Consider the following 27,246-nt stretch of genomic DNA (forward strand, 5'->3'; position numbering starts at 1 on the left):
GAAAGTTTTGCCTTACTGCCGTTGCAATAGCGATAGTGCACGAGTACTCGAAATGACAGTGCTCTCTTGATTTTGTCACTCGTGTTCCGCAGGCCGCAGTTTGCACTATCACTTCCTCACCAACACGTAATGTCGCCTCCCAGAGCGCAGACGTCCGCTGCTCTCTGTAGTCGAAAAGGGCAGTTGTTTTGAAGTGCGATGGATGAGCAGCCAGCCCCAGCAGAACAGGAAGCTGTGGCGTGCACTGTTTCTACAAATGCTAGGAACACTGGTGCCCATTGCAGCGCACGTAGCATGGCCGAGCGCTCTATGGCGCTGGTTTAAGGCACCAGTCTCTTCGTAGGCGTCGGTTCGAATCCCAGCGCTGCCAGGGGTTTTGCTGTAGTCGTGTTAACCTGCCGCTTTCTCTTCACGTGTAACCTCCTTGAGCTCACATATGTTTGTTACATGGAGCATTCTAGCTCCGCCTGACAGGTACAGCTATGATACTTTAGTGGTTACGGAAAGCCCAGGTTCGAAACCTGGTCACAGCACGAAAACGTCTCTCGATGCTGTCTCCTTAACTACGACAGCTACAGACAAGTGGCGTCGCTACCATACGGCGGGCACGGCATTTTCTTGTTGTGGATGGCCTAAAGAGACGCTTCCAGTGGGAGAGCAGTGGAAATACATGGCACAGCGATTGCCAAGACACTTACATTTCGGAGTGATCTTTGTACTACAAAGGAAACGTTTCGCCGCTCGTGCTCCAGCGGTAACGTGGCCGAGCGGTCTAAGGCGCTGGTTTTAGGCACCAGTCTCTTCGGAGGCGTGGGTTCGAATCCCACCGTTGCCAATTTTTACGTCTCACTTTTGTGCCGCTGCGGTGTGTTCTCGTGGCGTAGGACGCAGCTCTTGTGACGCGCGTGTTGTGTAGGTAGCGTGGCCGAGCGGTCTAAGGCGCTGGTTTCAGGCACCAGTCTCTTGAGAGGCGTGGGTTCCAACCCCACAGCTGCCAAACGTGTAATGTTTCCTGTGTCGAAGACGGCTGCGCTTATTGCCTGCAAAGAAAACAGCACAACAAGGCGTGAGCTTCTGCTTCGTGAATTGCCGTAGAACAGTGCGTGGTGCAACGACAGGATTTGGAGGCGCCTTTTGCTCTCATCATTGCTGGCGTTCGTCTCCACGAAATGCGTCCGGAGCACGCCGTTCTATAACGCGAGAGAGTGGATTTTTTACAGTTGTCGACAGTTAACCGTGCGTGGTTGCTGCGTTCGCTGGAAGAGCGCTGCCGCCGTTATCCGGTGTGGTCTAGTGGCTAGGATACCTGGCTCTCACCCAGGAGGCCCGGGTTCGATTCCCGGTACCGGAAATGCGCGTTTTTGTTGCTCCTCTTATGCGACTTGTCCCGACTTAGCTCGACTGACGCTACGCTGACGCGTGCAGAAAGCCACGTTAAGTATGATTCGTGGCAACACCTGACGGCGAGAGAGATGCGGCATCTATCCACTTGTTATCCAGCCACATACGGGTACCTGTAGTCAAGAGGCTTGGAGGACTGCAAGATATTGCCACGGAGGTGAATGCAGCTAACCACTGTAGTTAGTGTCCTGACAGCGCAGCAACGTTCATTTGCTCGTATACACGTGATGCGGACCGTGTCTGACACTGCTGTGGCGTACACCTTGGCCTAGGCTTTGCTGTGTATCGCCACTTGCATTCCTGCCAGCTGCTTTCGTGGGTGGCTTCGTGGCCGTGGCCGTGATCGTCTAGTGGTTAGGACATTGCGTTGTGGCCGCAATAACCCAGGTTCGAATCCTGGTCACGGCAATTTTGAAAGTTTTGCCTTACTGCCGTTGCAATAGCGATAGTGCACGAGTACTCGAAATGACAGTGCTCTCTTGATTTTGTCACTCGTGTTCCGCAGGCCGCAGTTTGCACTATCACTTCCTCACCAACACGTAATGTCGCCTCCCAGAGCGCAGACGTCCGCTGCTCTCTGTAGTCGAAAAGGGCAGTTGTTTTGAAGTGCGATGGATGAGCAGCCAGCCCCAGCAGAACAGGAAGCTGTGGCGTGCACTGTTTCTACAAATGCTAGGAACACTGGTGCCCATTGCAGCGCACGTAGCATGGCCGAGCGCTCTATGGCGCTGGTTTAAGGCACCAGTCTCTTCGTAGGCGTCGGTTCGAATCCCAGCGCTGCCAGGGGTTTTGCTGTAGTCGTGTTAACCTGCCGCTTTCTCTTCACGTGTAACCTCCTTGAGCTCACATATGTTTGTTACATGGAGCATTCTAGCTCCGCCTGACAGGTACAGCTATGATACTTTAGTGGTTACGGAAAGCCCAGGTTCGAAACCTGGTCACAGCACGAAAACGTCTCTCGATGCTGTCTCCTTAACTACGACAGCTACAGACAAGTGGCGTCGCTACCATACGGCGGGCACGGCATTTTCTTGTTGTGGATGGCCTAAAGAGACGCTTCCAGTGGGAGAGCAGTGGAAATACATGGCACAGCGATTGCCAAGACACTTACATTTCGGAGTGATCTTTGTACTACAAAGGAAACGTTTCGCCGCTCGTGCTCCAGCGGTAACGTGGCCGAGCGGTCTAAGGCGCTGGTTTTAGGCACCAGTCTCTTCGGAGGCGTGGGTTCGAATCCCACCGTTGCCAATTTTTACGTCTCACTTTTGTGCCGCTGCGGTGTGTTCTCGTGGCGTAGGACGCAGCTCTTGTGACGCGCGTGTTGTGTAGGTAGCGTGGCCGAGCGGTCTAAGGCGCTGGTTTCAGGCACCAGTCTCTTGAGAGGCGTGGGTTCCAACCCCACAGCTGCCAAACGTGTAATGTTTCCTGTGTCGAAGACGGCTGCGCTTATTGCCTGCAAAGAAAACAGCACAACAAGGCGTGAGCTTCTGCTTCGTGAATTGCCGTAGAACAGTGCGTGGTGCAACGACAGGATTTGGAGGCGCCTTTTGCTCTCATCATTGCTGGCGTTCGTCTCCACGAAATGCGTCCGGAGCACGCCGTTCTATAACGCGAGAGAGTGGATTTTTTACAGTTGTCGACAGTTAACCGTGCGTGGTTGCTGCGTTCGCTGGAAGAGCGCTGCCGCCGTTATCCGGTGTGGTCTAGTGGCTAGGATACCTGGCTCTCACCCAGGAGGCCCGGGTTCGATTCCCGGTACCGGAAATGCGCGTTTTTGTTGCTCCTCTTATGCGACTTGTCCCGACTTAGCTCGACTGACGCTACGCTGACGCGTGCAGAAAGCCACGTTAAGTATGATTCGTGGCAACACCTGACGGCGAGAGAGATGCGGCATCTATCCACTTGTTATCCAGCCACATACGGGTACCTGTAGTCAAGAGGCTTGGAGGACTGCAAGATATTGCCACGGAGGTGAATGCAGCTAACCACTGTAGTTAGTGTCCTGACAGCGCAGCAACGTTCATTTGCTCGTATACACGTGATGCGGACCGTGTCTGACACTGCTGTGGCGTACACCTTGGCCTAGGCTTTGCTGTGTATCGCCACTTGCATTCCTGCCAGCTGCTTTCGTGGGTGGCTTCGTGGCCGTGGCCGTGATCGTCTAGTGGTTAGGACATTGCGTTGTGGCCGCAATAACCCAGGTTCGAATCCTGGTCACGGCAATTTTGAAAGTTTTGCCTTACTGCCGTTGCAATAGCGATAGTGCACGAGTACTCGAAATGACAGTGCTCTCTTGATTTTGTCACTCGTGTTCCGCAGGCCGCAGTTTGCACTATCACTTCCTCACCAACACGTAATGTCGCCTCCCAGAGCGCAGACGTCCGCTGCTCTCTGTAGTCGAAAAGGGCAGTTGTTTTGAAGTGCGATGGATGAGCAGCCAGCCCCAGCAGAACAGGAAGCTGTGGCGTGCACTGTTTCTACAAATGCTAGGAACACTGGTGCCCATTGCAGCGCACGTAGCATGGCCGAGCGCTCTATGGCGCTGGTTTAAGGCACCAGTCTCTTCGTAGGCGTCGGTTCGAATCCCAGCGCTGCCAGGGGTTTTGCTGTAGTCGTGTTAACCTGCCGCTTTCTCTTCACGTGTAACCTCCTTGAGCTCACATATGTTTGTTACATGGAGCATTCTAGCTCCGCCTGACAGGTACAGCTATGATACTTTAGTGGTTACGGAAAGCCCAGGTTCGAAACCTGGTCACAGCACGAAAACGTCTCTCGATGCTGTCTCCTTAACTACGACAGCTACAGACAAGTGGCGTCGCTACCATACGGCGGGCACGGCATTTTCTTGTTGTGGATGGCCTAAAGAGACGCTTCCAGTGGGAGAGCAGTGGAAATACATGGCACAGCGATTGCCAAGACACTTACATTTCGGAGTGATCTTTGTACTACAAAGGAAACGTTTCGCCGCTCGTGCTCCAGCGGTAACGTGGCCGAGCGGTCTAAGGCGCTGGTTTTAGGCACCAGTCTCTTCGGAGGCGTGGGTTCGAATCCCACCGTTGCCAATTTTTACGTCTCACTTTTGTGCCGCTGCGGTGTGTTCTCGTGGCGTAGGACGCAGCTCTTGTGACGCGCGTGTTGTGTAGGTAGCGTGGCCGAGCGGTCTAAGGCGCTGGTTTCAGGCACCAGTCTCTTGAGAGGCGTGGGTTCCAACCCCACAGCTGCCAAACGTGTAATGTTTCCTGTGTCGAAGACGGCTGCGCTTATTGCCTGCAAAGAAAACAGCACAACAAGGCGTGAGCTTCTGCTTCGTGAATTGCCGTAGAACAGTGCGTGGTGCAACGACAGGATTTGGAGGCGCCTTTTGCTCTCATCATTGCTGGCGTTCGTCTCCACGAAATGCGTCCGGAGCACGCCGTTCTATAACGCGAGAGAGTGGATTTTTTACAGTTGTCGACAGTTAACCGTGCGTGGTTGCTGTGTTCGCTGGAAGAGCGCTGCCGCCGTTATCCGGTGTGGTCTAGTGGCTAGGATACCTGGCTCTCACCCAGGAGGCCCGGGTTCGATTCCCGGTACCGGAAATGCGCGTTTTTGTTGCTCCTCTTATGCGACTTGTCCCGACTTAGCTCGACTGACGCTACGCTGACGCGTGCAGAAAGCCACGTTAAGTATGATTCGTGGCAACACCTGACGGCGAGAGAGATGCGGCATCTATCCACTTGTTATCCAGCCACATACGGGTACCTGTAGTCAAGAGGCTTGGAGGACTGCAAGATATTGCCACGGAGGTGAATGCAGCTAACCACTGTAGTTAGTGTCCTGACAGCGCAGCAACGTTCATTTGCTCGTATACACGTGATGCGGACCGTGTCTGACACTGCTGTGGCGTACACCTTGGCCTAGGCTTTGCTGTGTATCGCCACTTGCATTCCTGCCAGCTGCTTTCGTGGGTGGCTTCGTGGCCGTGGCCGTGATCGTCTAGTGGTTAGGACATTGCGTTGTGGCCGCAATAACCCAGGTTCGAATCCTGGTCACGGCAATTTTGAAAGTTTTGCCTTACTGCCGTTGCAATAGCGATAGTGCACGAGTACTCGAAATGACAGTGCTCTCTTGATTTTGTCACTCGTGTTCCGCAGGCCGCAGTTTGCACTATCACTTCCTCACCAACACGTAATGTCGCCTCCCAGAGCGCAGACGTCCGCTGCTCTCTGTAGTCGAAAAGGGCAGTTGTTTTGAAGTGCGATGGATGAGCAGCCAGCCCCAGCAGAACAGGAAGCTGTGGCGTGCACTGTTTCTACAAATGCTAGGAACACTGGTGCCCATTGCAGCGCACGTAGCATGGCCGAGCGCTCTATGGCGCTGGTTTAAGGCACCAGTCTCTTCGTAGGCGTCGGTTCGAATCCCAGCGCTGCCAGGGGTTTTGCTGTAGTCGTGTTAACCTGCCGCTTTCTCTTCACGTGTAACCTCCTTGAGCTCACATATGTTTGTTACATGGAGCATTCTAGCTCCGCCTGACAGGTACAGCTATGATACTTTAGTGGTTACGGAAAGCCCAGGTTCGAAACCTGGTCACAGCACGAAAACGTCTCTCGATGCTGTCTCCTTAACTACGACAGCTACAGACAAGTGGCGTCGCTACCATACGGCGGGCACGGCATTTTCTTGTTGTGGATGGCCTAAAGAGACGCTTCCAGTGGGAGAGCAGTGGAAATACATGGCACAGCGATTGCCAAGACACTTACATTTCGGAGTGATCTTTGTACTACAAAGGAAACGTTTCGCCGCTCGTGCTCCAGCGGTAACGTGGCCGAGCGGTCTAAGGCGCTGGTTTTAGGCACCAGTCTCTTCGGAGGCGTGGGTTCGAATCCCACCGTTGCCAATTTTTACGTCTCACTTTTGTGCCGCTGCGGTGTGTTCTCGTGGCGTAGGACGCAGCTCTTGTGACGCGCGTGTTGTGTAGGTAGCGTGGCCGAGCGGTCTAAGGCGCTGGTTTCAGGCACCAGTCTCTTGAGAGGCGTGGGTTCCAACCCCACAGCTGCCAAACGTGTAATGTTTCCTGTGTCGAAGACGGCTGCGCTTATTGCCTGCAAAGAAAACAGCACAACAAGGCGTGAGCTTCTGCTTCGTGAATTGCCGTAGAACAGTGCGTGGTGCAACGACAGGATTTGGAGGCGCCTTTTGCTCTCATCATTGCTGGCGTTCGTCTCCACGAAATGCGTCCGGAGCACGCCGTTCTATAACGCGAGAGAGTGGATTTTTTACAGTTGTCGACAGTTAACCGTGCGTGGTTGCTGCGTTCGCTGGAAGAGCGCTGCCGCCGTTATCCGGTGTGGTCTAGTGGCTAGGATACCTGGCTCTCACCCAGGAGGCCCGGGTTCGATTCCCGGTACCGGAAATGCGCGTTTTTGTTGCTCCTCTTATGCGACTTGTCCCGACTTAGCTCGACTGACGCTACGCTGACGCGTGCAGAAAGCCACGTTAAGTATGATTCGTGGCAACACCTGACGGCGAGAGAGATGCGGCATCTATCCACTTGTTATCCAGCCACATACGGGTACCTGTAGTCAAGAGGCTTGGAGGACTGCAAGATATTGCCACGGAGGTGAATGCAGCTAACCACTGTAGTTAGTGTCCTGACAGCGCAGCAACGTTCATTTGCTCGTATACACGTGATGCGGACCGTGTCTGACACTGCTGTGGCGTACACCTTGGCCTAGGCTTTGCTGTGTATCGCCACTTGCATTCCTGCCAGCTGCTTTCGTGGGTGGCTTCGTGGCCGTGGCCGTGATCGTCTAGTGGTTAGGACATTGCGTTGTGGCCGCAATAACCCAGGTTCGAATCCTGGTCACGGCAATTTTGAAAGTTTTGCCTTACTGCCGTTGCAATAGCGATAGTGCACGAGTACTCGAAATGACAGTGCTCTCTTGATTTTGTCACTCGTGTTCCGCAGGCCGCAGTTTGCACTATCACTTCCTCACCAACACGTAATGTCGCCTCCCAGAGCGCAGACGTCCGCTGCTCTCTGTAGTCGAAAAGGGCAGTTGTTTTGAAGTGCGATGGATGAGCAGCCAGCCCCAGCAGAACAGGAAGCTGTGGCGTGCACTGTTTCTACAAATGCTAGGAACACTGGTGCCCATTGCAGCGCACGTAGCATGGCCGAGCGCTCTATGGCGCTGGTTTAAGGCACCAGTCTCTTCGTAGGCGTCGGTTCGAATCCCAGCGCTGCCAGGGGTTTTGCTGTAGTCGTGTTAACCTGCCGCTTTCTCTTCACGTGTAACCTCCTTGAGCTCACATATGTTTGTTACATGGAGCATTCTAGCTCCGCCTGACAGGTACAGCTATGATACTTTAGTGGTTACGGAAAGCCCAGGTTCGAAACCTGGTCACAGCACGAAAACGTCTCTCGATGCTGTCTCCTTAACTACGACAGCTACAGACAAGTGGCGTCGCTACCATACGGCGGGCACGGCATTTTCTTGTTGTGGATGGCCTAAAGAGACGCTTCCAGTGGGAGAGCAGTGGAAATACATGGCACAGCGATTGCCAAGACACTTACATTTCGGAGTGATCTTTGTACTACAAAGGAAACGTTTCGCCGCTCGTGCTCCAGCGGTAACGTGGCCGAGCGGTCTAAGGCGCTGGTTTTAGGCACCAGTCTCTTCGGAGGCGTGGGTTCGAATCCCACCGTTGCCAATTTTTACGTCTCACTTTTGTGCCGCTGCGGTGTGTTCTCGTGGCGTAGGACGCAGCTCTTGTGACGCGCGTGTTGTGTAGGTAGCGTGGCCGAGCGGTCTAAGGCGCTGGTTTCAGGCACCAGTCTCTTGAGAGGCGTGGGTTCCAACCCCACAGCTGCCAAACGTGTAATGTTTCCTGTGTCGAAGACGGCTGCGCTTATTGCCTGCAAAGAAAACAGCACAACAAGGCGTGAGCTTCTGCTTCGTGAATTGCCGTAGAACAGTGCGTGGTGCAACGACAGGATTTGGAGGCGCCTTTTGCTCTCATCATTGCTGGCGTTCGTCTCCACGAAATGCGTCCGGAGCACGCCGTTCTATAACGCGAGAGAGTGGATTTTTTACAGTTGTCGACAGTTAACCGTGCGTGGTTGCTGCGTTCGCTGGAAGAGCGCTGCCGCCGTTATCCGGTGTGGTCTAGTGGCTAGGATACCTGGCTCTCACCCAGGAGGCCCGGGTTCGATTCCCGGTACCGGAAATGCGCGTTTTTGTTGCTCCTCTTATGCGACTTGTCCCGACTTAGCTCGACTGACGCTACGCTGACGCGTGCAGAAAGCCACGTTAAGTATGATTCGTGGCAACACCTGACGGCGAGAGAGATGCGGCATCTATCCACTTGTTATCCAGCCACATACGGGTACCTGTAGTCAAGAGGCTTGGAGGACTGCAAGATATTGCCACGGAGGTGAATGCAGCTAACCACTGTAGTTAGTGTCCTGACAGCGCAGCAACGTTCATTTGCTCGTATACACGTGATGCGGACCGTGTCTGACACTGCTGTGGCGTACACCTTGGCCTAGGCTTTGCTGTGTATCGCCACTTGCATTCCTGCCAGCTGCTTTCGTGGGTGGCTTCGTGGCCGTGGCCGTGATCGTCTAGTGGTTAGGACATTGCGTTGTGGCCGCAATAACCCAGGTTCGAATCCTGGTCACGGCAATTTTGAAAGTTTTGCCTTACTGCCGTTGCAATAGCGATAGTGCACGAGTACTCGAAATGACAGTGCTCTCTTGATTTTGTCACTCGTGTTCCGCAGGCCGCAGTTTGCACTATCACTTCCTCACCAACACGTAATGTCGCCTCCCAGAGCGCAGACGTCCGCTGCTCTCTGTAGTCGAAAAGGGCAGTTGTTTTGAAGTGCGATGGATGAGCAGCCAGCCCCAGCAGAACAGGAAGCTGTGGCGTGCACTGTTTCTACAAATGCTAGGAACACTGGTGCCCATTGCAGCGCACGTAGCATGGCCGAGCGCTCTATGGCGCTGGTTTAAGGCACCAGTCTCTTCGTAGGCGTCGGTTCGAATCCCAGCGCTGCCAGGGGTTTTGCTGTAGTCGTGTTAACCTGCCGCTTTCTCTTCACGTGTAACCTCCTTGAGCTCACATATGTTTGTTACATGGAGCATTCTAGCTCCGCCTGACAGGTACAGCTATGATACTTTAGTGGTTACGGAAAGCCCAGGTTCGAAACCTGGTCACAGCACGAAAACGTCTCTCGATGCTGTCTCCTTAACTACGACAGCTACAGACAAGTGGCGTCGCTACCATACGGCGGGCACGGCATTTTCTTGTTGTGGATGGCCTAAAGAGACGCTTCCAGTGGGAGAGCAGTGGAAATACATGGCACAGCGATTGCCAAGACACTTACATTTCGGAGTGATCTTTGTACTACAAAGGAAACGTTTCGCCGCTCGTGCTCCAGCGGTAACGTGGCCGAGCGGTCTAAGGCGCTGGTTTTAGGCACCAGTCTCTTCGGAGGCGTGGGTTCGAATCCCACCGTTGCCAATTTTTACGTCTCACTTTTGTGCCGCTGCGGTGTGTTCTCGTGGCGTAGGACGCAGCTCTTGTGACGCGCGTGTTGTGTAGGTAGCGTGGCCGAGCGGTCTAAGGCGCTGGTTTCAGGCACCAGTCTCTTGAGAGGCGTGGGTTCCAACCCCACAGCTGCCAAACGTGTAATGTTTCCTGTGTCGAAGACGGCTGCGCTTATTGCCTGCAAAGAAAACAGCACAACAAGGCGTGAGCTTCTGCTTCGTGAATTGCCGTAGAACAGTGCGTGGTGCAACGACAGGATTTGGAGGCGCCTTTTGCTCTCATCATTGCTGGCGTTCGTCTCCACGAAATGCGTCCGGAGCACGCCGTTCTATAACGCGAGAGAGTGGATTTTTTACAGTTGTCGACAGTTAACCGTGCGTGGTTGCTGCGTTCGCTGGAAGAGCGCTGCCGCCGTTATCCGGTGTGGTCTAGTGGCTAGGATACCTGGCTCTCACCCAGGAGGCCCGGGTTCGATTCCCGGTACCGGAAATGCGCGTTTTTGTTGCTCCTCTTATGCGACTTGTCCCGACTTAGCTCGACTGACGCTACGCTGACGCGTGCAGAAAGCCACGTTAAGTATGATTCGTGGCAACACCTGACGGCGAGAGAGATGCGGCATCTATCCACTTGTTATCCAGCCACATACGGGTACCTGTAGTCAAGAGGCTTGGAGGACTGCAAGATATTGCCACGGAGGTGAATGCAGCTAACCACTGTAGTTAGTGTCCTGACAGCGCAGCAACGTTCATTTGCTCGTATACACGTGATGCGGACCGTGTCTGACACTGCTGTGGCGTACACCTTGGCCTAGGCTTTGCTGTGTATCGCCACTTGCATTCCTGCCAGCTGCTTTCGTGGGTGGCTTCGTGGCCGTGGCCGTGATCGTCTAGTGGTTAGGACATTGCGTTGTGGCCGCAATAACCCAGGTTCGAATCCTGGTCACGGCAATTTTGAAAGTTTTGCCTTACTGCCGTTGCAATAGCGATAGTGCACGAGTACTCGAAATGACAGTGCTCTCTTGATTTTGTCACTCGTGTTCCGCAGGCCGCAGTTTGCACTATCACTTCCTCACCAACACGTAATGTCGCCTCCCAGAGCGCAGACGTCCGCTGCTCTCTGTAGTCGAAAAGGGCAGTTGTTTTGAAGTGCGATGGATGAGCAGCCAGCCCCAGCAGAACAGGAAGCTGTGGCGTGCACTGTTTCTACAAATGCTAGGAACACTGGTGCCCATTGCAGCGCACGTAGCATGGCCGAGCGCTCTATGGCGCTGGTTTAAGGCACCAGTCTCTTCGTAGGCGTCGGTTCGAATCCCAGCGCTGCCAGGGGTTTTGCTGTAGTCGTGTTAACCTGCCGCTTTCTCTTCACGTGTAACCTCCTTGAGCTCACATATGTTTGTTACATGGAGCATTCTAGCTCCGCCTGACAGGTACAGCTATGATACTTTAGTGGTTACGGAAAGCCCAGGTTCGAAACCTGGTCACAGCACGAAAACGTCTCTCGATGCTGTCTCCTTAACTACGACAGCTACAGACAAGTGGCGTCGCTACCATACGGCGGGCACGGCATTTTCTTGTTGTGGATGGCCTAAAGAGACGCTTCCAGTGGGAGAGCAGTGGAAATACATGGCACAGCGATTGCCAAGACACTTACATTTCGGAGTGATCTTTGTACTACAAAGGAAACGTTTCGCCGCTCGTGCTCCAGCGGTAACGTGGCCGAGCGGTCTAAGGCGCTGGTTTTAGGCACCAGTCTCTTCGGAGGCGTGGGTTCGAATCCCACCGTTGCCAATTTTTACGTCTCACTTTTGTGCCGCTGCGGTGTGTTCTCGTGGCGTAGGACGCAGCTCTTGTGACGCGCGTGTTGTGTAGGTAGCGTGGCCGAGCGGTCTAAGGCGCTGGTTTCAGGCACCAGTCTCTTGAGAGGCGTGGGTTCCAACCCCACAGCTGCCAAACGTGTAATGTTTCCTGTGTCGAAGACGGCTGCGCTTATTGCCTGCAAAGAAAACAGCACAACAAGGCGTGAGCTTCTGCTTCGTGAATTGCCGTAGAACAGTGCGTGGTGCAACGACAGGATTTGGAGGCGCCTTTTGCTCTCATCATTGCTGGCGTTCGTCTCCACGAAATGCGTCCGGAGCACGCCGTTCTATAACGCGAGAGAGTGGATTTTTTACAGTTGTCGACAGTTAACCGTGCGTGGTTGCTGCGTTCGCTGGAAGAGCGCTGCCGCCGTTATCCGGTGTGGTCTAGTGGCTAGGATACCTGGCTCTCACCCAGGAGGCCCGGGTTCGATTCCCGGTACCGGAAATGCGCGTTTTTGTTGCTCCTCTTATGCGACTTGTCCCGACTTAGCTCGACTGACGCTACGCTGACGCGTGCAGAAAGCCACGTTAAGTATGATTCGTGGCAACACCTGACGGCGAGAGAGATGCGGCATCTATCCACTTGTTATCCAGCCACATACGGGTACCTGTAGTCAAGAGGCTTGGAGGACTGCAAGATATTGCCACGGAGGTGAATGCAGCTAACCACTGTAGTTAGTGTCCTGACAGCGCAGCAACGTTCATTTGCTCGTATACACGTGATGCGGACCGTGTCTGACACTGCTGTGGCGTACACCTTGGCCTAGGCTTTGCTGTGTATCGCCACTTGCATTCCTGCCAGCTGCTTTCGTGGGTGGCTTCGTGGCCGTGGCCGTGATCGTCTAGTGGTTAGGACATTGCGTTGTGGCCGCAATAACCCAGGTTCGAATCCTGGTCACGGCAATTTTGAAAGTTTTGCCTTACTGCCGTTGCAATAGCGATAGTGCACGAGTACTCGAAATGACAGTGCTCTCTTGATTTTGTCACTCGTGTTCCGCAGGCCGCAGTTTGCACTATCACTTCCTCACCAACACGTAATGTCGCCTCCCAGAGCGCAGACGTCCGCTGCTCTCTGTAGTCGAAAAGGGCAGTTGTTTTGAAGTGCGATGGATGAGCAGCCAGCCCCAGCAGAACAGGAAGCTGTGGCGTGCACTGTTTCTACAAATGCTAGGAACACTGGTGCCCATTGCAGCGCACGTAGCATGGCCGAGCGCTCTATGGCGCTGGTTTAAGGCACCAGTCTCTTCGTAGGCGTCGGTTCGAATCCCAGCGCTGCCAGGGGTTTTGCTGTAGTCGTGTTAACCTGCCGCTTTCTCTTCACGTGTAACCTCCTTGAGCTCACATATGTTTGTTACATGGAGCATTCTAGCTCCGCCTGACAGGTACAGCTATGATACTTTAGTGGTTACGGAAAGCCCAGGTTCGAAACCTGGTCACAGCACGAAAACGTCTCTCGATGCTGTCTCCTTAACTACGACAGCTACAGACAAGTGGCGTCGCTACCATACGGCGGGCACGGCATTTTCTTGTTGTGGATGGCCTAAAGAGACGCTTCCAGTGGGAGAGCAGTGGAAATACATGGCACAGCGATTGCCAAGACACTTACATTTCGGAGTGATCTTTGTACTACAAAGGAAACGTTTCGCCGCTCGTGCTCCAGCGGTAACGTGGCCGAGCGGTCTAAGGCGCTGGTTTTAGGCACCAGTCTCTTCGGAGGCGTGGGTTCGAATCCCACCGTTGCCAATTTTTACGTCTCACTTTTGTGCCGCTGCGGTGTGTTCTCGTGGCGTAGGACGCAGCTCTTGTGACGCGCGTGTTGTGTAGGTAGCGTGGCCGAGCGGTCTAAGGCGCTGGTTTCAGGCACCAGTCTCTTGAGAGGCGTGGGTTCCAACCCCACAGCTGCCAAACGTGTAATGTTTCCTGTGTCGAAGACGGCTGCGCTTATTGCCTGCAAAGAAAACAGCACAACAAGGCGTGAGCTTCTGCTTCGTGAATTGCCGTAGAACAGTGCGTGGTGCAACGACAGGATTTGGAGGCGCCTTTTGCTCTCATCATTGCTGGCGTTCGTCTCCACGAAATGCGTCCGGAGCACGCCGTTCTATAACGCGAGAGAGTGGATTTTTTACAGTTGTCGACAGTTAACCGTGCGTGGTTGCTGCGTTCGCTGGAAGAGCGCTGCCGCCGTTATCCGGTGTGGTCTAGTGGCTAGGATACCTGGCTCTCACCCAGGAGGCCCGGGTTCGATTCCCGGTACCGGAAATGCGCGTTTTTGTTGCTCCTCTTATGCGACTTGTCCCGACTTAGCTCGACTGACGCTACGCTGACGCGTGCAGAAAGCCACGTTAAGTATGATTCGTGGCAACACCTGACGGCGAGAGAGATGCGGCATCTATCCACTTGTTATCCAGCCACATACGGGTACCTGTAGTCAAGAGGCTTGGAGGACTGCAAGATATTGCCACGGAGGTGAATGCAGCTAACCACTGTAGTTAGTGTCCTGACAGCGCAGCAACGTTCATTTGCTCGTATACACGTGATGCGGACCGTGTCTGACACTGCTGTGGCGTACACCTTGGCCTAGGCTTTGCTGTGTATCGCCACTTGCATTCCTGCCAGCTGCTTTCGTGGGTGGCTTCGTGGCCGTGGCCGTGATCGTCTAGTGGTTAGGACATTGCGTTGTGGCCGCAATAACCCAGGTTCGAATCCTGGTCACGGCAATTTTGAAAGTTTTGCCTTACTGCCGTTGCAATAGCGATAGTGCACGAGTACTCGAAATGACAGTGCTCTCTTGATTTTGTCACTCGTGTTCCGCAGGCCGCAGTTTGCACTATCACTTCCTCACCAACACGTAATGTCGCCTCCCAGAGCGCAGACGTCCGCTGCTCTCTGTAGTCGAAAAGGGCAGTTGTTTTGAAGTGCGATGGATGAGCAGCCAGCCCCAGCAGAACAGGAAGCTGTGGCGTGCACTGTTTCTACAAATGCTAGGAACACTGGTGCCCATTGCAGCGCACGTAGCATGGCCGAGCGCTCTATGGCGCTGGTTTAAGGCACCAGTCTCTTCGTAGGCGTCGGTTCGAATCCCAGCGCTGCCAGGGGTTTTGCTGTAGTCGTGTTAACCTGCCGCTTTCTCTTCACGTGTAACCTCCTTGAGCTCACATATGTTTGTTACATGGAGCATTCTAGCTCCGCCTGACAGGTACAGCTATGATACTTTAGTGGTTACGGAAAGCCCAGGTTCGAAACCTGGTCACAGCACGAAAACGTCTCTCGATGCTGTCTCCTTAACTACGACAGCTACAGACAAGTGGCGTCGCTACCATACGGCGGGCACGGCATTTTCTTGTTGTGGATGGCCTAAAGAGACGCTTCCAGTGGGAGAGCAGTGGAAATACATGGCACAGCGATTGCCAAGACACTTACATTTCGGAGTGATCTTTGTACTACAAAGGAAACGTTTCGCCGCTCGTGCTCCAGCGGTAACGTGGCCGAGCGGTCTAAGGCGCTGGTTTTAGGCACCAGTCTCTTCGGAGGCGTGGGTTCGAATCCCACCGTTGCCAATTTTTACGTCTCACTTTTGTGCCGCTGCGGTGTGTTCTCGTGGCGTAGGACGCAGCTCTTGTGACGCGCGTGTTGTGTAGGTAGCGTGGCCGAGCGGTCTAAGGCGCTGGTTTCAGGCACCAGTCTCTTGAGAGGCGTGGGTTCCAACCCCACAGCTGCCAAACGTGTAATGTTTCCTGTGTCGAAGACGGCTGCGCTTATTGCCTGCAAAGAAAACAGCACAACAAGGCGTGAGCTTCTGCTTCGTGAATTGCCGTAGAACAGTGCGTGGTGCAACGACAGGATTTGGAGGCGCCTTTTGCTCTCATCATTGCTGGCGTTCGTCTCCACGAAATGCGTCCGGAGCACGCCGTTCTATAACGCGAGAGAGTGGATTTTTTACAGTTGTCGACAGTTAACCGTGCGTGGTTGCTGTGTTCGCTGGAAGAGCGCTGCCGCCGTTATCCGGTGTGGTCTAGTGGCTAGGATACCTGGCTCTCACCCAGGAGGCCCGGGTTCGATTCCCGGTACCGGAAATGCGCGTTTTTGTTGCTCCTCTTATGCGACTTGTCCCGACTTAGCTCGACTGACGCTACGCTGACGCGTGCAGAAAGCCACGTTAAGTATGATTCGTGGCAACACCTGACGGCGAGAGAGATGCGGCATCTATCCACTTGTTATCCAGCCACATACGGGTACCTGTAGTCAAGAGGCTTGGAGGACTGCAAGATATTGCCACGGAGGTGAATGCAGCTAACCACTGTAGTTAGTGTCCTGACAGCGCAGCAACGTTCATTTGCTCGTATACACGTGATGCGGACCGTGTCTGACACTGCTGTGGCGTACACCTTGGCCTAGGCTTTGCTGTGTATCGCCACTTGCATTCCTGCCAGCTGCTTTCGTGGGTGGCTTCGTGGCCGTGGCCGTGATCGTCTAGTGGTTAGGACATTGCGTTGTGGCCGCAATAACCCAGGTTCGAATCCTGGTCACGGCAATTTTGAAAGTTTTGCCTTACTGCCGTTGCAATAGCGATAGTGCACGAGTACTCGAAATGACAGTGCTCTCTTGATTTTGTCACTCGTGTTCCGCAGGCCGCAGTTTGCACTATCACTTCCTCACCAACACGTAATGTCGCCTCCCAGAGCGCAGACGTCCGCTGCTCTCTGTAGTCGAAAAGGGCAGTTGTTTTGAAGTGCGATGGATGAGCAGCCAGCCCCAGCAGAACAGGAAGCTGTGGCGTGCACTGTTTCTACAAATGCTAGGAACACTGGTGCCCATTGCAGCGCACGTAGCATGGCCGAGCGCTCTATGGCGCTGGTTTAAGGCACCAGTCTCTTCGTAGGCGTCGGTTCGAATCCCAGCGCTGCCAGGGGTTTTGCTGTAGTCGTGTTAACCTGCCGCTTTCTCTTCACGTGTAACCTCCTTGAGCTCACATATGTTTGTTACATGGAGCATTCTAGCTCCGCCTGACAGGTACAGCTATGATACTTTAGTGGTTACGGAAAGCCCAGGTTCGAAACCTGGTCACAGCACGAAAACGTCTCTCGATGCTGTCTCCTTAACTACGACAGCTACAGACAAGTGGCGTCGCTACCATACGGCGGGCACGGCATTTTCTTGTTGTGGATGGCCTAAAGAGACGCTTCCAGTGGGAGAGCAGTGGAAATACATGGCACAGCGATTGCCAAGACACTTACATTTCGGAGTGATCTTTGTACTACAAAGGAAACGTTTCGCCGCTCGTGCTCCAGCGGTAACGTGGCCGAGCGGTCTAAGGCGCTGGTTTTAGGCACCAGTCTCTTCGGAGGCGTGGGTTCGAATCCCACCGTTGCCAATTTTTACGTCTCACTTTTGTGCCGCTGCGGTGTGTTCTCGTGGCGTAGGACGCAGCTCTTGTGACGCGCGTGTTGTGTAGGTAGCGTGGCCGAGCGGTCTAAGGCGCTGGTTTCAGGCACCAGTCTCTTGAGAGGCGTGGGTTCCAACCCCACAGCTGCCAAACGTGTAATGTTTCCTGTGTCGAAGACGGCTGCGCTTATTGCCTGCAAAGAAAACAGCACAACAAGGCGTGAGCTTCTGCTTCGTGAATTGCCGTAGAACAGTGCGTGGTGCAACGACAGGATTTGGAGGCGCCTTTTGCTCTCATCATTGCTGGCGTTCGTCTCCACGAAATGCGTCCGGAGCACGCCGTTCTATAACGCGAGAGAGTGGATTTTTTACAGTTGTCGACAGTTAACCGTGCGTGGTTGCTGTGTTCGCTGGAAGAGCGCTGCCGCCGTTATCCGGTGTGGTCTAGTGGCTAGGATACCTGGCTCTCACCCAGGAGGCCCGGGTTCGATTCCCGGTACCGGAAATGCGCGTTTTTGTTGCTCCTCTTATGCGACTTGTCCCGACTTAGCTCGACTGACGCTACGCTGACGCGTGCAGAAAGCCACGTTAAGTATGATTCGTGGCAACACCTGACGGCGAGAGAGATGCGGCATCTATCCACTTGTTATCCAGCCACATACGGGTACCTGTAGTCAAGAGGCTTGGAGGACTGCAAGATATTGCCACGGAGGTGAATGCAGCTAACCACTGTAGTTAGTGTCCTGACAGCGCAGCAACGTTCATTTGCTCGTATACACGTGATGCGGACCGTGTCTGACACTGCTGTGGCGTACACCTTGGCCTAGGCTTTGCTGTGTATCGCCACTTGCATTCCTGCCAGCTGCTTTCGTGGGTGGCTTCGTGGCCGTGGCCGTGATCGTCTAGTGGTTAGGACATTGCGTTGTGGCCGCAATAACCCAGGTTCGAATCCTGGTCACGGCAATTTTGAAAGTTTTGCCTTACTGCCGTTGCAATAGCGATAGTGCACGAGTACTCGAAATGACAGTGCTCTCTTGATTTTGTCACTCGTGTTCCGCAGGCCGCAGTTTGCACTATCACTTCCTCACCAACACGTAATGTCGCCTCCCAGAGCGCAGACGTCCGCTGCTCTCTGTAGTCGAAAAGGGCAGTTGTTTTGAAGTGCGATGGATGAGCAGCCAGCCCCAGCAGAACAGGAAGCTGTGGCGTGCACTGTTTCTACAAATGCTAGGAACACTGGTGCCCATTGCAGCGCACGTAGCATGGCCGAGCGCTCTATGGCGCTGGTTTAAGGCACCAGTCTCTTCGTAGGCGTCGGTTCGAATCCCAGCGCTGCCAGGGGTTTTGCTGTAGTCGTGTTAACCTGCCGCTTTCTCTTCACGTGTAACCTCCTTGAGCTCACATATGTTTGTTACATGGAGCATTCTAGCTCCGCCTGACAGGTACAGCTATGATACTTTAGTGGTTACGGAAAGCCCAGGTTCGAAACCTGGTCACAGCACGAAAACGTCTCTCGATGCTGTCTCCTTAACTACGACAGCTACAGACAAGTGGCGTCGCTACCATACGGCGGGCACGGCATTTTCTTGTTGTGGATGGCCTAAAGAGACGCTTCCAGTGGGAGAGCAGTGGAAATACATGGCACAGCGATTGCCAAGACACTTACATTTCGGAGTGATCTTTGTACTACAAAGGAAACGTTTCGCCGCTCGTGCTCCAGCGGTAACGTGGCCGAGCGGTCTAAGGCGCTGGTTTTAGGCACCAGTCTCTTCGGAGGCGTGGGTTCGAATCCCACCGTTGCCAATTTTTACGTCTCACTTTTGTGCCGCTGCGGTGTGTTCTCGTGGCGTAGGACGCAGCTCTTGTGACGCGCGTGTTGTGTAGGTAGCGTGGCCGAGCGGTCTAAGGCGCTGGTTTCAGGCACCAGTCTCTTGAGAGGCGTGGGTTCCAACCCCACAGCTGCCAAACGTGTAATGTTTCCTGTGTCGAAGACGGCTGCGCTTATTGCCTGCAAAGAAAACAGCACAACAAGGCGTGAGCTTCTGCTTCGTGAATTGCCGTAGAACAGTGCGTGGTGCAACGACAGGATTTGGAGGCGCCTTTTGCTCTCATCATTGCTGGCGTTCGTCTCCACGAAATGCGTCCGGAGCACGCCGTTCTATAACGCGAGAGAGTGGATTTTTTACAGTTGTCGACAGTTAACCGTGCGTGGTTGCTGCGTTCGCTGGAAGAGCGCTGCCGCCGTTATCCGGTGTGGTCTAGTGGCTAGGATACCTGGCTCTCACCCAGGAGGCCCGGGTTCGATTCCCGGTACCGGAAATGCGCGTTTTTGTTGCTCCTCTTATGCGACTTGTCCCGACTTAGCTCGACTGACGCTACGCTGACGCGTGCAGAAAGCCACGTTAAGTATGATTCGTGGCAACACCTGACGGCGAGAGAGATGCGGCATCTATCCACTTGTTATCCAGCCACATACGGGTACCTGTAGTCAAGAGGCTTGGAGGACTGCAAGATATTGCCACGGAGGTGAATGCAGCTAACCACTGTAGTTAGTGTCCTGACAGCGCAGCAACGTTCATTTGCTCGTATACACGTGATGCGGACCGTGTCTGACACTGCTGTGGCGTACACCTTGGCCTAGGCTTTGCTGTGTATCGCCACTTGCATTCCTGCCAGCTGCTTTCGTGGGTGGCTTCGTGGCCGTGGCCGTGATCGTCTAGTGGTTAGGACATTGCGTTGTGGCCGCAATAACCCAGGTTCGAATCCTGGTCACGGCAATTTTGAAAGTTTTGCCTTACTGCCGTTGCAATAGCGATAGTGCACGAGTACTCGAAATGACAGTGCTCTCTTGATTTTGTCACTCGTGTTCCGCAGGCCGCAGTTTGCACTATCACTTCCTCACCAACACGTAATGTCGCCTCCCAGAGCGCAGACGTCCGCTGCTCTCTGTAGTCGAAAAGGGCAGTTGTTTTGAAGTGCGATGGATGAGCAGCCAGCCCCAGCAGAACAGGAAGCTGTGGCGTGCACTGTTTCTACAAATGCTAGGAACACTGGTGCCCATTGCAGCGCACGTAGCATGGCCGAGCGCTCTATGGCGCTGGTTTAAGGCACCAGTCTCTTCGTAGGCGTCGGTTCGAATCCCAGCGCTGCCAGGGGTTTTGCTGTAGTCGTGTTAACCTGCCGCTTTCTCTTCACGTGTAACCTCCTTGAGCTCACATATGTTTGTTACATGGAGCATTCTAGCTCCGCCTGACAGGTACAGCTATGATACTTTAGTGGTTACGGAAAGCCCAGGTTCGAAACCTGGTCACAGCACGAAAACGTCTCTCGATGCTGTCTCCTTAACTACGACAGCTACAGACAAGTGGCGTCGCTACCATACGGCGGGCACGGCATTTTCTTGTTGTGGATGGCCTAAAGAGACGCTTCCAGTGGGAGAGCAGTGGAAATACATGGCACAGCGATTGCCAAGACACTTACATTTCGGAGTGATCTTTGTACTACAAAGGAAACGTTTCGCCGCTCGTGCTCCAGCGGTAACGTGGCCGAGCGGTCTAAGGCGCTGGTTTTAGGCACCAGTCTCTTCGGAGGCGTGGGTTCGAATCCCACCGTTGCCAATTTTTACGTCTCACTTTTGTGCCGCTGCGGTGTGTTCTCGTGGCGTAGGACGCAGCTCTTGTGACGCGCGTGTTGTGTAGGTAGCGTGGCCGAGCGGTCTAAGGCGCTGGTTTCAGGCACCAGTCTCTTGAGAGGCGTGGGTTCCAACCCCACAGCTGCCAAACGTGTAATGTTTCCTGTGTCGAAGACGGCTGCGCTTATTGCCTGCAAAGAAAACAGCACAACAAGGCGTGAGCTTCTGCTTCGTGAATTGCCGTAGAACAGTGCGTGGTGCAACGACAGGATTTGGAGGCGCCTTTTGCTCTCATCATTGCTGGCGTTCGTCTCCACGAAATGCGTCCGGAGCACGCCGTTCTATAACGCGAGAGAGTGGATTTTTTACAGTTGTCGACAGTTAACCGTGCGTGGTTGCTGCGTTCGCTGGAAGAGCGCTGCCGCCGTTATCCGGTGTGGTCTAGTGGCTAGGATACCTGGCTCTCACCCAGGAGGCCCGGGTTCGATTCCCGGTACCGGAAATGCGCGTTTTTGTTGCTCCTCTTATGCGACTTGTCCCGACTTAGCTCGACTGACGCTACGCTGACGCGTGCAGAAAGCCACGTTAAGTATGATTCGTGGCAACACCTGACGGCGAGAGAGATGCGGCATCTATCCACTTGTTATCCAGCCACATACGGGTACCTGTAGTCAAGAGGCTTGGAGGACTGCAAGATATTGCCACGGAGGTGAATGCAGCTAACCACTGTAGTTAGTGTCCTGACAGCGCAGCAACGTTCATTTGCTCGTATACACGTGATGCGGACCGTGTCTGACACTGCTGTGGCGTACACCTTGGCCTAGGCTTTGCTGTGTATCGCCACTTGCATTCCTGCCAGCTGCTTTCGTGGGTGGCTTCGTGGCCGTGGCCGTGATCGTCTAGTGGTTAGGACATTGCGTTGTGGCCGCAATAACCCAGGTTCGAATCCTGGTCACGGCAATTTTGAAAGTTTTGCCTTACTGCCGTTGCAATAGCGATAGTGCACGAGTACTCGAAATGACAGTGCTCTCTTGATTTTGTCACTCGTGTTCCGCAGGCCGCAGTTTGCACTATCACTTCCTCACCAACACGTAATGTCGCCTCCCAGAGCGCAGACGTCCGCTGCTCTCTGTAGTCGAAAAGGGCAGTTGTTTTGAAGTGCGATGGATGAGCAGCCAGCCCCAGCAGAACAGGAAGCTGTGGCGTGCACTGTTTCTACAAATGCTAGGAACACTGGTGCCCATTGCAGCGCACGTAGCATGGCCGAGCGCTCTATGGCGCTGGTTTAAGGCACCAGTCTCTTCGTAGGCGTCGGTTCGAATCCCAGCGCTGCCAGGGGTTTTGCTGTAGTCGTGTTAACCTGCCGCTTTCTCTTCACGTGTAACCTCCTTGAGCTCACATATGTTTGTTACATGGAGCATTCTAGCTCCGCCTGACAGGTACAGCTATGATACTTTAGTGGTTACGGAAAGCCCAGGTTCGAAACCTGGTCACAGCACGAAAACGTCTCTCGATGCTGTCTCCTTAACTACGACAGCTACAGACAAGTGGCGTCGCTACCATACGGCGGGCACGGCATTTTCTTGTTGTGGATGGCCTAAAGAGACGCTTCCAGTGGGAGAGCAGTGGAAATACATGGCACAGCGATTGCCAAGACACTTACATTTCGGAGTGATCTTTGTACTACAAAGGAAACGTTTCGCCGCTCGTGCTCCAGCGGTAACGTGGCCGAGCGGTCTAAGGCGCTGGTTTTAGGCACCAGTCTCTTCGGAGGCGTGGGTTCGAATCCCACCGTTGCCAATTTTTACGTCTCACTTTTGTGCCGCTGCGGTGTGTTCTCGTGGCGTAGGACGCAGCTCTTGTGACGCGCGTGTTGTGTAGGTAGCGTGGCCGAGCGGTCTAAGGCGCTGGTTTCAGGCACCAGTCTCTTGAGAGGCGTGGGTTCCAACCCCACAGCTGCCAAACGTGTAATGTTTCCTGTGTCGAAGACGGCTGCGCTTATTGCCTGCAAAGAAAACAGCACAACAAGGCGTGAGCTTCTGCTTCGTGAATTGCCGTAGAACAGTGCGTGGTGCAACGACAGGATTTGGAGGCGCCTTTTGCTCTCATCATTGCTGGCGTTCGTCTCCACGAAATGCGTCCGGAGCACGCCGTTCTATAACGCGAGAGAGTGGATTTTTTACAGTTGTCGACAGTTAACCGTGCGTGGTTGCTGTGTTCGCTGGAAGAGCGCTGCCGCCGTTATCCGGTGTGGTCTAGTGGCTAGGATACCTGGCTCTCACCCAGGAGGCCCGGGTTCGATTCCCGGTACCGGAAATGCGCGTTTTTGTTGCTCCTCTTATGCGACTTGTCCCGACTTAGCTCGACTGACGCTACGCTGACGCGTGCAGAAAGCCACGTTAAGTATGATTCGTGGCAACACCTGACGGCGAGAGAGATGCGGCATCTATCCACTTGTTATCCAGCCACATACGGGTACCTGTAGTCAAGAGGCTTGGAGGACTGCAAGATATTGCCACGGAGGTGAATGCAGCTAACCACTGTAGTTAGTGTCCTGACAGCGCAGCAACGTTCATTTGCTCGTATACACGTGATGCGGACCGTGTCTGACACTGCTGTGGCGTACACCTTGGCCTAGGCTTTGCTGTGTATCGCCACTTGCATTCCTGCCAGCTGCTTTCGTGGGTGGCTTCGTGGCCGTGGCCGTGATCGTCTAGTGGTTAGGACATTGCGTTGTGGCCGCAATAACCCAGGTTCGAATCCTGGTCACGGCAATTTTGAAAGTTTTGCCTTACTGCCGTTGCAATAGCGATAGTGCACGAGTACTCGAAATGACAGTGCTCTCTTGATTTTGTCACTCGTGTTCCGCAGGCCGCAGTTTGCACTATCACTTCCTCACCAACACGTAATGTCGCCTCCCAGAGCGCAGACGTCCGCTGCTCTCTGTAGTCGAAAAGGGCAGTTGTTTTGAAGTGCGATGGATGAGCAGCCAGCCCCAGCAGAACAGGAAGCTGTGGCGTGCACTGTTTCTACAAATGCTAGGAACACTGGTGCCCATTGCAGCGCACGTAGCATGGCCGAGCGCTCTATGGCGCTGGTTTAAGGCACCAGTCTCTTCGTAGGCGTCGGTTCGAATCCCAGCGCTGCCAGGGGTTTTGCTGTAGTCGTGTTAACCTGCCGCTTTCTCTTCACGTGTAACCTCCTTGAGCTCACATATGTTTGTTACATGGAGCATTCTAGCTCCGCCTGACAGGTACAGCTATGATACTTTAGTGGTTACGGAAAGCCCAGGTTCGAAACCTGGTCACAGCACGAAAACGTCTCTCGATGCTGTCTCCTTAACTACGACAGCTACAGACAAGTGGCGTCGCTACCATACGGCGGGCACGGCATTTTCTTGTTGTGGATGGCCTAAAGAGACGCTTCCAGTGGGAGAGCAGTGGAAATACATGGCACAGCGATTGCCAAGACACTTACATTTCGGAGTGATCTTTGTACTACAAAGGAAACGTTTCGCCGCTCGTGCTCCAGCGGTAACGTGGCCGAGCGGTCTAAGGCGCTGGTTTTAGGCACCAGTCTCTTCGGAGGCGTGGGTTCGAATCCCACCGTTGCCAATTTTTACGTCTCACTTTTGTGCCGCTGCGGTGTGTTCTCGTGGCGTAGGACGCAGCTCTTGTGACGCGCGTGTTGTGTAGGTAGCGTGGCCGAGCGGTCTAAGGCGCTGGTTTCAGGCACCAGTCTCTTGAGAGGCGTGGGTTCCAACCCCACAGCTGCCAAACGTGTAATGTTTCCTGTGTCGAAGACGGCTGCGCTTATTGCCTGCAAAGAAAACAGCACAACAAGGCGTGAGCTTCTGCTTCGTGAATTGCCGTAGAACAGTGCGTGGTGCAACGACAGGATTTGGAGGCGCCTTTTGCTCTCATCATTGCTGGCGTTCGTCTCCACGAAATGCGTCCGGAGCACGCCGTTCTATAACGCGAGAGAGTGGATTTTTTACAGTTGTCGACAGTTAACCGTGCGTGGTTGCTGCGTTCGCTGGAAGAGCGCTGCCGCCGTTATCCGGTGTGGTCTAGTGGCTAGGATACCTGGCTCTCACCCAGGAGGCCCGGGTTCGATTCCCGGTACCGGAAATGCGCGTTTTTGTTGCTCCTCTTATGCGACTTGTCCCGACTTAGCTCGACTGACGCTACGCTGACGCGTGCAGAAAGCCACGTTAAGTATGATTCGTGGCAACACCTGACGGCGAGAGAGATGCGGCATCTATCCACTTGTTATCCAGCCACATACGGGTACCTGTAGTCAAGAGGCTTGGAGGACTGCAAGATATTGCCACGGAGGTGAATGCAGCTAACCACTGTAGTTAGTGTCCTGACAGCGCAGCAACGTTCATTTGCTCGTATACACGTGATGCGGACCGTGTCTGACACTGCTGTGGCGTACACCTTGGCCTAGGCTTTGCTGTGTATCGCCACTTGCATTCCTGCCAGCTGCTTTCGTGGGTGGCTTCGTGGCCGTGGCCGTGATCGTCTAGTGGTTAGGACATTGCGTTGTGGCCGCAATAACCCAGGTTCGAATCCTGGTCACGGCAATTTTGAAAGTTTTGCCTTACTGCCGTTGCAATAGCGATAGTGCACGAGTACTCGAAATGACAGTGCTCTCTTGATTTTGTCACTCGTGTTCCGCAGGCCGCAGTTTGCACTATCACTTCCTCACCAACACGTAATGTCGCCTCCCAGAGCGCAGACGTCCGCTGCTCTCTGTAGTCGAAAAGGGCAGTTGTTTTGAAGTGCGATGGATGAGCAGCCAGCCCCAGCAGAACAGGAAGCTGTGGCGTGCACTGTTTCTACAAATGCTAGGAACACTGGTGCCCATTGCAGCGCACGTAGCATGGCCGAGCGCTCTATGGCGCTGGTTTAAGGCACCAGTCTCTTCGTAGGCGTCGGTTCGAATCCCAGCGCTGCCAGGGGTTTTGCTGTAGTCGTGTTAACCTGCCGCTTTCTCTTCACGTGTAACCTCCTTGAGCTCACATATGTTTGTTACATGGAGCATTCTAGCTCCGCCTGACAGGTACAGCTATGATACTTTAGTGGTTACGGAAAGCCCAGGTTCGAAACCTGGTCACAGCACGAAAACGTCTCTCGATGCTGTCTCCTTAACTACGACAGCTACAGACAAGTGGCGTCGCTACCATACGGCGGGCACGGCATTTTCTTGTTGTGGATGGCCTAAAGAGACGCTTCCAGTGGGAGAGCAGTGGAAATACATGGCACAGCGATTGCCAAGACACTTACATTTCGGAGTGATCTTTGTACTACAAAGGAAACGTTTCGCCGCTCGTGCTCCAGCGGTAACGTGGCCGAGCGGTCTAAGGCGCTGGTTTTAGGCACCAGTCTCTTCGGAGGCGTGGGTTCGAATCCCACCGTTGCCAATTTTTACGTCTCACTTTTGTGCCGCTGCGGTGTGTTCTCGTGGCGTAGGACGCAGCTCTTGTGACGCGCGTGTTGTGTAGGTAGCGTGGCCGAGCGGTCTAAGGCGCTGGTTTCAGGCACCAGTCTCTTGAGAGGCGTGGGTTCCAACCCCACAGCTGCCAAACGTGTAATGTTTCCTGTGTCGAAGACGGCTGCGCTTATTGCCTGCAAAGAAAACAGCACAACAAGGCGTGAGCTTCTGCTTCGTGAATTGCCGTAGAACAGTGCGTGGTGCAACGACAGGATTTGGAGGCGCCTTTTGCTCTCATCATTGCTGGCGTTCGTCTCCACGAAATGCGTCCGGAGCACGCCGTTCTATAACGCGAGAGAGTGGATTTTTTACAGTTGTCGACAGTTAACCGTGCGTGGTTGCTGCGTTCGCTGGAAAGCTCGACTGACGCTACGCTGACGCGTGCAGAAAGCCACGTTAAGTATGATTCGTGGCAACACCTGACGGCGAGAGAGATGCGGCATCTATCCACTTGTTATCCAGCCACATACGGGTACCTGTAGTCAAGAGGCTTGGAGGACTGCAAGATATTGCCACGGAGGTGAATGCAGCTAACCACTGTAGTTAGTGTCCTGACAGCGCAGCAACGTTCATTTGCTCGTATACACGTGATGCGGACCGTGTCTGACACTGCTGTGGCGTACACCTTGGCCTAGGCTTTGCTGTGTATCGCCACTTGCATTCCTGCCAGCTGCTTTCGTGGGTGGCTTCGTGGCCGTGGCCGTGATCGTCTAGTGGTTAGGACATTGCGTTGTGGCCGCAATAACCCAGGTTCGAATCCTGGTCACGGCAATTTTGAAAGTTTTGCCTTACTGCCGTTGCAATAGCGATAGTGCACGAGTACTCGAAATGACAGTGCTCTCTTGATTTTGTCACTCGTGTTCCGCAGGCCGCAGTTTGCACTATCACTTCCTCACCAACACGTAATGTCGCCTCCCAGAGCGCAGACGTCCGCTGCTCTCTGT

General features: G+C 54.0%; 59 non-coding genes across 59 annotated transcripts; all 59 read left to right on the forward strand.

Annotated features, from left to right (window-relative positions):
• The first annotated feature begins 753 nt into the window (after positions 1–753).
• Trnal-uag (transfer RNA leucine (anticodon UAG)) lies at positions 754–835 on the forward strand. Its single transcript has one exon. It is a non-coding gene; the product is annotated as a tRNA-Leu (tRNA).
• An 80-nt stretch (positions 836–915) lies between these two features.
• On the forward strand, positions 916–997 carry Trnal-cag (transfer RNA leucine (anticodon CAG)). Its single transcript has one exon. It is a non-coding gene; the product is annotated as a tRNA-Leu (tRNA).
• A 282-nt stretch (positions 998–1,279) lies between these two features.
• On the forward strand, positions 1,280–1,351 carry Trnae-cuc (transfer RNA glutamic acid (anticodon CUC)). The gene has a single exon. It is a non-coding gene; the product is annotated as a tRNA-Glu (tRNA).
• Positions 1,352–1,737: 386 nt separating this feature from the next.
• Positions 1,738–1,809, forward strand: Trnah-gug (transfer RNA histidin (anticodon GUG)). Its single transcript has one exon. It is a non-coding gene; the product is annotated as a tRNA-His (tRNA).
• A 758-nt stretch (positions 1,810–2,567) lies between these two features.
• Trnal-uag (transfer RNA leucine (anticodon UAG)) lies at positions 2,568–2,649 on the forward strand. Its single transcript has one exon. It is a non-coding gene; the product is annotated as a tRNA-Leu (tRNA).
• Positions 2,650–2,729: 80 nt separating this feature from the next.
• Trnal-cag (transfer RNA leucine (anticodon CAG)) lies at positions 2,730–2,811 on the forward strand. The gene has a single exon. It is a non-coding gene; the product is annotated as a tRNA-Leu (tRNA).
• A 282-nt stretch (positions 2,812–3,093) lies between these two features.
• Positions 3,094–3,165, forward strand: Trnae-cuc (transfer RNA glutamic acid (anticodon CUC)). The gene has a single exon. It is a non-coding gene; the product is annotated as a tRNA-Glu (tRNA).
• A 386-nt stretch (positions 3,166–3,551) lies between these two features.
• Trnah-gug (transfer RNA histidin (anticodon GUG)) lies at positions 3,552–3,623 on the forward strand. Its single transcript has one exon. It is a non-coding gene; the product is annotated as a tRNA-His (tRNA).
• A 758-nt stretch (positions 3,624–4,381) lies between these two features.
• On the forward strand, positions 4,382–4,463 carry Trnal-uag (transfer RNA leucine (anticodon UAG)). Its single transcript has one exon. It is a non-coding gene; the product is annotated as a tRNA-Leu (tRNA).
• An 80-nt stretch (positions 4,464–4,543) lies between these two features.
• On the forward strand, positions 4,544–4,625 carry Trnal-cag (transfer RNA leucine (anticodon CAG)). The gene has a single exon. It is a non-coding gene; the product is annotated as a tRNA-Leu (tRNA).
• A 282-nt stretch (positions 4,626–4,907) lies between these two features.
• Positions 4,908–4,979, forward strand: Trnae-cuc (transfer RNA glutamic acid (anticodon CUC)). The gene has a single exon. It is a non-coding gene; the product is annotated as a tRNA-Glu (tRNA).
• A 386-nt stretch (positions 4,980–5,365) lies between these two features.
• Trnah-gug (transfer RNA histidin (anticodon GUG)) lies at positions 5,366–5,437 on the forward strand. Its single transcript has one exon. It is a non-coding gene; the product is annotated as a tRNA-His (tRNA).
• A 758-nt stretch (positions 5,438–6,195) lies between these two features.
• On the forward strand, positions 6,196–6,277 carry Trnal-uag (transfer RNA leucine (anticodon UAG)). The gene has a single exon. It is a non-coding gene; the product is annotated as a tRNA-Leu (tRNA).
• Positions 6,278–6,357: 80 nt separating this feature from the next.
• On the forward strand, positions 6,358–6,439 carry Trnal-cag (transfer RNA leucine (anticodon CAG)). The gene has a single exon. It is a non-coding gene; the product is annotated as a tRNA-Leu (tRNA).
• Positions 6,440–6,721: 282 nt separating this feature from the next.
• Trnae-cuc (transfer RNA glutamic acid (anticodon CUC)) lies at positions 6,722–6,793 on the forward strand. The gene has a single exon. It is a non-coding gene; the product is annotated as a tRNA-Glu (tRNA).
• A 386-nt stretch (positions 6,794–7,179) lies between these two features.
• Positions 7,180–7,251, forward strand: Trnah-gug (transfer RNA histidin (anticodon GUG)). Its single transcript has one exon. It is a non-coding gene; the product is annotated as a tRNA-His (tRNA).
• A 758-nt stretch (positions 7,252–8,009) lies between these two features.
• Positions 8,010–8,091, forward strand: Trnal-uag (transfer RNA leucine (anticodon UAG)). Its single transcript has one exon. It is a non-coding gene; the product is annotated as a tRNA-Leu (tRNA).
• An 80-nt stretch (positions 8,092–8,171) lies between these two features.
• Positions 8,172–8,253, forward strand: Trnal-cag (transfer RNA leucine (anticodon CAG)). The gene has a single exon. It is a non-coding gene; the product is annotated as a tRNA-Leu (tRNA).
• Positions 8,254–8,535: 282 nt separating this feature from the next.
• Trnae-cuc (transfer RNA glutamic acid (anticodon CUC)) lies at positions 8,536–8,607 on the forward strand. The gene has a single exon. It is a non-coding gene; the product is annotated as a tRNA-Glu (tRNA).
• A 386-nt stretch (positions 8,608–8,993) lies between these two features.
• On the forward strand, positions 8,994–9,065 carry Trnah-gug (transfer RNA histidin (anticodon GUG)). The gene has a single exon. It is a non-coding gene; the product is annotated as a tRNA-His (tRNA).
• A 758-nt stretch (positions 9,066–9,823) lies between these two features.
• On the forward strand, positions 9,824–9,905 carry Trnal-uag (transfer RNA leucine (anticodon UAG)). The gene has a single exon. It is a non-coding gene; the product is annotated as a tRNA-Leu (tRNA).
• Positions 9,906–9,985: 80 nt separating this feature from the next.
• On the forward strand, positions 9,986–10,067 carry Trnal-cag (transfer RNA leucine (anticodon CAG)). The gene has a single exon. It is a non-coding gene; the product is annotated as a tRNA-Leu (tRNA).
• Positions 10,068–10,349: 282 nt separating this feature from the next.
• Positions 10,350–10,421, forward strand: Trnae-cuc (transfer RNA glutamic acid (anticodon CUC)). Its single transcript has one exon. It is a non-coding gene; the product is annotated as a tRNA-Glu (tRNA).
• Positions 10,422–10,807: 386 nt separating this feature from the next.
• Trnah-gug (transfer RNA histidin (anticodon GUG)) lies at positions 10,808–10,879 on the forward strand. Its single transcript has one exon. It is a non-coding gene; the product is annotated as a tRNA-His (tRNA).
• A 758-nt stretch (positions 10,880–11,637) lies between these two features.
• Trnal-uag (transfer RNA leucine (anticodon UAG)) lies at positions 11,638–11,719 on the forward strand. Its single transcript has one exon. It is a non-coding gene; the product is annotated as a tRNA-Leu (tRNA).
• An 80-nt stretch (positions 11,720–11,799) lies between these two features.
• On the forward strand, positions 11,800–11,881 carry Trnal-cag (transfer RNA leucine (anticodon CAG)). Its single transcript has one exon. It is a non-coding gene; the product is annotated as a tRNA-Leu (tRNA).
• Positions 11,882–12,163: 282 nt separating this feature from the next.
• Positions 12,164–12,235, forward strand: Trnae-cuc (transfer RNA glutamic acid (anticodon CUC)). Its single transcript has one exon. It is a non-coding gene; the product is annotated as a tRNA-Glu (tRNA).
• Positions 12,236–12,621: 386 nt separating this feature from the next.
• On the forward strand, positions 12,622–12,693 carry Trnah-gug (transfer RNA histidin (anticodon GUG)). Its single transcript has one exon. It is a non-coding gene; the product is annotated as a tRNA-His (tRNA).
• A 758-nt stretch (positions 12,694–13,451) lies between these two features.
• Positions 13,452–13,533, forward strand: Trnal-uag (transfer RNA leucine (anticodon UAG)). Its single transcript has one exon. It is a non-coding gene; the product is annotated as a tRNA-Leu (tRNA).
• An 80-nt stretch (positions 13,534–13,613) lies between these two features.
• Trnal-cag (transfer RNA leucine (anticodon CAG)) lies at positions 13,614–13,695 on the forward strand. The gene has a single exon. It is a non-coding gene; the product is annotated as a tRNA-Leu (tRNA).
• Positions 13,696–13,977: 282 nt separating this feature from the next.
• Trnae-cuc (transfer RNA glutamic acid (anticodon CUC)) lies at positions 13,978–14,049 on the forward strand. The gene has a single exon. It is a non-coding gene; the product is annotated as a tRNA-Glu (tRNA).
• A 386-nt stretch (positions 14,050–14,435) lies between these two features.
• Positions 14,436–14,507, forward strand: Trnah-gug (transfer RNA histidin (anticodon GUG)). The gene has a single exon. It is a non-coding gene; the product is annotated as a tRNA-His (tRNA).
• A 758-nt stretch (positions 14,508–15,265) lies between these two features.
• On the forward strand, positions 15,266–15,347 carry Trnal-uag (transfer RNA leucine (anticodon UAG)). Its single transcript has one exon. It is a non-coding gene; the product is annotated as a tRNA-Leu (tRNA).
• Positions 15,348–15,427: 80 nt separating this feature from the next.
• On the forward strand, positions 15,428–15,509 carry Trnal-cag (transfer RNA leucine (anticodon CAG)). The gene has a single exon. It is a non-coding gene; the product is annotated as a tRNA-Leu (tRNA).
• Positions 15,510–15,791: 282 nt separating this feature from the next.
• On the forward strand, positions 15,792–15,863 carry Trnae-cuc (transfer RNA glutamic acid (anticodon CUC)). Its single transcript has one exon. It is a non-coding gene; the product is annotated as a tRNA-Glu (tRNA).
• Positions 15,864–16,249: 386 nt separating this feature from the next.
• Positions 16,250–16,321, forward strand: Trnah-gug (transfer RNA histidin (anticodon GUG)). Its single transcript has one exon. It is a non-coding gene; the product is annotated as a tRNA-His (tRNA).
• Positions 16,322–17,079: 758 nt separating this feature from the next.
• Positions 17,080–17,161, forward strand: Trnal-uag (transfer RNA leucine (anticodon UAG)). Its single transcript has one exon. It is a non-coding gene; the product is annotated as a tRNA-Leu (tRNA).
• An 80-nt stretch (positions 17,162–17,241) lies between these two features.
• On the forward strand, positions 17,242–17,323 carry Trnal-cag (transfer RNA leucine (anticodon CAG)). The gene has a single exon. It is a non-coding gene; the product is annotated as a tRNA-Leu (tRNA).
• A 282-nt stretch (positions 17,324–17,605) lies between these two features.
• Positions 17,606–17,677, forward strand: Trnae-cuc (transfer RNA glutamic acid (anticodon CUC)). The gene has a single exon. It is a non-coding gene; the product is annotated as a tRNA-Glu (tRNA).
• A 386-nt stretch (positions 17,678–18,063) lies between these two features.
• Positions 18,064–18,135, forward strand: Trnah-gug (transfer RNA histidin (anticodon GUG)). Its single transcript has one exon. It is a non-coding gene; the product is annotated as a tRNA-His (tRNA).
• A 758-nt stretch (positions 18,136–18,893) lies between these two features.
• Positions 18,894–18,975, forward strand: Trnal-uag (transfer RNA leucine (anticodon UAG)). Its single transcript has one exon. It is a non-coding gene; the product is annotated as a tRNA-Leu (tRNA).
• An 80-nt stretch (positions 18,976–19,055) lies between these two features.
• On the forward strand, positions 19,056–19,137 carry Trnal-cag (transfer RNA leucine (anticodon CAG)). The gene has a single exon. It is a non-coding gene; the product is annotated as a tRNA-Leu (tRNA).
• Positions 19,138–19,419: 282 nt separating this feature from the next.
• On the forward strand, positions 19,420–19,491 carry Trnae-cuc (transfer RNA glutamic acid (anticodon CUC)). Its single transcript has one exon. It is a non-coding gene; the product is annotated as a tRNA-Glu (tRNA).
• A 386-nt stretch (positions 19,492–19,877) lies between these two features.
• On the forward strand, positions 19,878–19,949 carry Trnah-gug (transfer RNA histidin (anticodon GUG)). Its single transcript has one exon. It is a non-coding gene; the product is annotated as a tRNA-His (tRNA).
• A 758-nt stretch (positions 19,950–20,707) lies between these two features.
• Trnal-uag (transfer RNA leucine (anticodon UAG)) lies at positions 20,708–20,789 on the forward strand. Its single transcript has one exon. It is a non-coding gene; the product is annotated as a tRNA-Leu (tRNA).
• An 80-nt stretch (positions 20,790–20,869) lies between these two features.
• On the forward strand, positions 20,870–20,951 carry Trnal-cag (transfer RNA leucine (anticodon CAG)). The gene has a single exon. It is a non-coding gene; the product is annotated as a tRNA-Leu (tRNA).
• Positions 20,952–21,233: 282 nt separating this feature from the next.
• Positions 21,234–21,305, forward strand: Trnae-cuc (transfer RNA glutamic acid (anticodon CUC)). The gene has a single exon. It is a non-coding gene; the product is annotated as a tRNA-Glu (tRNA).
• A 386-nt stretch (positions 21,306–21,691) lies between these two features.
• On the forward strand, positions 21,692–21,763 carry Trnah-gug (transfer RNA histidin (anticodon GUG)). Its single transcript has one exon. It is a non-coding gene; the product is annotated as a tRNA-His (tRNA).
• Positions 21,764–22,521: 758 nt separating this feature from the next.
• On the forward strand, positions 22,522–22,603 carry Trnal-uag (transfer RNA leucine (anticodon UAG)). Its single transcript has one exon. It is a non-coding gene; the product is annotated as a tRNA-Leu (tRNA).
• An 80-nt stretch (positions 22,604–22,683) lies between these two features.
• Trnal-cag (transfer RNA leucine (anticodon CAG)) lies at positions 22,684–22,765 on the forward strand. The gene has a single exon. It is a non-coding gene; the product is annotated as a tRNA-Leu (tRNA).
• A 282-nt stretch (positions 22,766–23,047) lies between these two features.
• On the forward strand, positions 23,048–23,119 carry Trnae-cuc (transfer RNA glutamic acid (anticodon CUC)). Its single transcript has one exon. It is a non-coding gene; the product is annotated as a tRNA-Glu (tRNA).
• Positions 23,120–23,505: 386 nt separating this feature from the next.
• Positions 23,506–23,577, forward strand: Trnah-gug (transfer RNA histidin (anticodon GUG)). Its single transcript has one exon. It is a non-coding gene; the product is annotated as a tRNA-His (tRNA).
• A 758-nt stretch (positions 23,578–24,335) lies between these two features.
• Positions 24,336–24,417, forward strand: Trnal-uag (transfer RNA leucine (anticodon UAG)). The gene has a single exon. It is a non-coding gene; the product is annotated as a tRNA-Leu (tRNA).
• An 80-nt stretch (positions 24,418–24,497) lies between these two features.
• On the forward strand, positions 24,498–24,579 carry Trnal-cag (transfer RNA leucine (anticodon CAG)). The gene has a single exon. It is a non-coding gene; the product is annotated as a tRNA-Leu (tRNA).
• A 282-nt stretch (positions 24,580–24,861) lies between these two features.
• On the forward strand, positions 24,862–24,933 carry Trnae-cuc (transfer RNA glutamic acid (anticodon CUC)). Its single transcript has one exon. It is a non-coding gene; the product is annotated as a tRNA-Glu (tRNA).
• Positions 24,934–25,319: 386 nt separating this feature from the next.
• On the forward strand, positions 25,320–25,391 carry Trnah-gug (transfer RNA histidin (anticodon GUG)). The gene has a single exon. It is a non-coding gene; the product is annotated as a tRNA-His (tRNA).
• Positions 25,392–26,149: 758 nt separating this feature from the next.
• Trnal-uag (transfer RNA leucine (anticodon UAG)) lies at positions 26,150–26,231 on the forward strand. The gene has a single exon. It is a non-coding gene; the product is annotated as a tRNA-Leu (tRNA).
• An 80-nt stretch (positions 26,232–26,311) lies between these two features.
• On the forward strand, positions 26,312–26,393 carry Trnal-cag (transfer RNA leucine (anticodon CAG)). Its single transcript has one exon. It is a non-coding gene; the product is annotated as a tRNA-Leu (tRNA).
• Positions 26,394–27,001: 608 nt separating this feature from the next.
• Positions 27,002–27,073, forward strand: Trnah-gug (transfer RNA histidin (anticodon GUG)). The gene has a single exon. It is a non-coding gene; the product is annotated as a tRNA-His (tRNA).
• The last annotated feature ends 173 nt before the right edge of the window (positions 27,074–27,246 follow it).

This window comes from Schistocerca nitens, chromosome 1 (assembly GCF_023898315.1).
Source record: "Schistocerca nitens isolate TAMUIC-IGC-003100 chromosome 1, iqSchNite1.1, whole genome shotgun sequence".
NCBI lineage: Eukaryota > Metazoa > Arthropoda > Insecta > Orthoptera > Acrididae > Schistocerca > Schistocerca nitens.